Consider the following 3,168-nt stretch of genomic DNA (forward strand, 5'->3'; position numbering starts at 1 on the left):
GGGCTGCAGCAGCTGTGTGGCTGATTGTGCAAACAGGTGCAGAGGAGGCTGGGGCGGGGTGAGGCTCTCCAAACTGGTCTGCTGTGGCTGGAAGAAAAGAGTTCTCTGCAGTCCATAACTCCCATGGCGATGTAGCTTCCAAATGCACAAAGATTTATTTGCTATCTTTCCATACCAAATGCCAAGAAGTTAGAAGGTCCTATCTCAGAGTACCAGGCTAGGACAACAGGAGACAAGCAAAGAGGCTGTCTTGGAAGGGTGTGAGTGTTCTGTCAGAAAAGCCAGCATACAGCAGCCCCAAAGAAGGACCAAGTGTCAGTGAGGCATTTCCTCTTCTTGGGAGACTTCCGGTTGTCCAAGAAGCCAGTACTGAGGTCAGTAGCTCCGTGACAAAGTTGGAAAAGTGGAGCAGCAGCCCCAGCCCTTCAGGAAACGATAGCGTACGGAGGAAAGGGATGGATTTCAACTGTAGTGCTCAGCTCCTCAGAGAGGCATGGCAACTTTGTGGTCTCGGCATCCTCAGCACTCGCCTGGGCTCCAGGGAAGGCAACCACACCTCACCGCGCCTCCCAGGGCAAGCACATGTCCCCTGAACTCACCACCGCCACCCCACATGTCTGTGGGGTGCTGTCCTGCTGCTGCCTGCCTGCCCCTCCGAGGCAGCAAAGAACTTCAAGAGACCACACGTCCTGCGGCTGCTGCAAGTGAGCAACCCTGGAGCCGCAGGGTTCAGGTTCGAGCACAAGTGGGCCTGTGATGGATGCCACCCTCGGTGAAGGTACGGACCAGGCCTTTGTGATACTCCGGGAACCCCCTAAAGTACTCGACAAACACTCTCCAGTCAGAGTGACCGTGGCAGAGACTACCCTGTCCACCAGGGATGATGGCTTGTCTTCTAAATAGCAGAAGCGGAGATGCTTCCGAGAGACCCTGCATCTCACCTCAAAGGCACAAAATCAGTGAACATCTGGTGAGAAGAATGTCACACTTGGAGCAAGAACGGCTCTCCCGCAGAAAGCTGAAATGGAGAGAGTTACATCCACCCACCGTCCACACATGCCTTGTTCCGGACAGGTGAATGAGTGGAGGGAGGGGTTGTTTTCCATTTTAAAAATAGCTTTTAAAAATGCAGCTATAGAAACCAAAGTTGGAGGAGGGGCAAAGCGGGGAAGGGACCGGGACTCGACTCAGTGGGGAGAGGGCTGGTTTTCAGGCACTGTCCTTGAGATCCCTTCTTATTATGGAGCTATGGACAGGCCAAGGAAACAGGACCAAATAGGCTAGGTGACTGGCCCTACCTCCCATGGGCTCTGGGAGACAGGTGGCAACGTGAAGTAAGACAGTTATCACAAGTCAGGGCCAAGGCCTGTGCTCTGGGACTGCCAGGCCTCTCATGGTAGCCAAACTTTCACTTTCTCTACCCTTGGGGACTCTCTGCTGCCAACGGACAGTGCCTTGGCTTTGGGGCCTGGAGAACCAGCTTCCTGACACTGTTCCACCCGGCAAGGGCTGAGTAGCCCCGAAAGGGCAAGGGTAATGAACCTGGGCAGGAGGTTGGGGTGGTAGCTTCGGTCGATGCCCTCCCCAGAGGATGAAAGACCTTCTTTTCCTCGGAGAAGGAGCATCAGCAAGAGCGTAAGGATCCAGAAATACTGATCCAAGTGTCCCACTTCTTGGCAGAACCTGAATACAGCTGTTTACATTTGGTTCCTGCACAGCGTTAAGAAAGGGAACCAGCTTCCTGAGCTCGTCCTGAACATGATAATACTGCTCAGCAGAAGGATCTGAGGGAAGCCTGACTGTTTCTTCTCTCCCACTGGTTTGTAAAATGATCTCAAAATGCTCAGTCCCAAAGGCAAGGCCCTTGTCTAGCAGCATGCTCCAGGCCCCTGGCGAAGTCTGGGGGTCGATCTTGCACATGTGGCCCTGAGGCTAATGTGCGCAGGATGTTCCTCCCTAGAAACTCATGCCCCCAATCTGCTGGGTCACCCAAAGAAACAGGTTGAAGACAGTTTTGACCCCAGCCCCACAAATGCCCTACGGTGTTGGTTCTCATATTTCAGGGTCATTAAAATGGTCTAAAGATGCAGATTCCTGGGCTCCGCTCAGAGATCCTCACATGGCAGGTTTGGGACTGGGCTGAGGAATCTGCATTTTAACAGGAGGAGCTGATACAGGTAGTGTCTGGCCCAACCTGTGAGAATCCCTGGCAGCTGCTGGTGGCTGAGACCGGTTCTAAGGCAGAATTGAACACAGGAGCTCAGCCAGGCAGGGGAGACTGAGGTCAGCCACTCACCTGACCTGTCAAGGAGGTGAGGGCCAATCCGCTCCTTGTCCCCTCAGAAGGGGGCCAGGTTGGCCAGCAGCTCCTGGGGCTGAAGAGCCATGCTACCAGGGACTGGGGACACCCATAGCAGCTGCTGGTTTGGCAAAGCCACTGGGCCCTCCAGAGGCTACTTGTACCTGAAGCTTTGTAGTGCCCAATTTAAGAGTGCTCCACCCCAGCTCTCATGGGGCAGGGACAGTGAATTTGTCTTGAGCTTCCTTGGTGGCCTGGTCTCTCTGGGGTGTCCCAGATGAGGGAGACACAAACCTCATCCATGTCACATGGGCAAGCAAATCTGTGGGTGCCACGAAGGCATCAGGACCCAATGAACTTTTTGGGTCTCCTCCCTGTAGACACAAGGCCATCACTCGGGATGCCCACGGACCCTCACTTTCTGTTGCTCCCATGGTCCCGAGTGTTTGGAACAATTGGGGTTCCATGACTAATCCTTGTCACTTGCATCTTTTAAAAATAATACATAACAGAAATTCACAAACACAACACAAACCGCTTGAAAATGGCTGGTTTTAGCAGCCAGGCCTTGCTTGGAAAGAAAGCAGCTCAGAGTGCACTGGGCTGAGGGTGGTTCCTTTTGTGTACTGGCCACCTTCCTGCAGGAAGGGGAGCCTGAGGGTAGGACAACATGGCAGGTGGCCCTGCAGGAGGTGCGCACAGAGATCCCAGCAGAGGGGACAGTGGGGGGACCCTAAGTGCACCCCAAGCATTCCATCCAGATCTTTACAAGCCAACACGGGGGGTGGGGGGGTGGGGGGTAACAATGTGAGGAAAAGGTCAGAGAGATGGGTATAGGTAAATGCAACCAATCCTTTAAAGGTGAAAGG

This window comes from Fukomys damarensis, unplaced genomic scaffold, assembly GCF_012274545.1.
Source record: "Fukomys damarensis isolate Sample0158 unplaced genomic scaffold, DMR_v1.0_HiC HiC_scaffold_8, whole genome shotgun sequence".
In the NCBI taxonomy this organism is placed as follows: domain Eukaryota; kingdom Metazoa; phylum Chordata; class Mammalia; order Rodentia; family Bathyergidae; genus Fukomys; species Fukomys damarensis.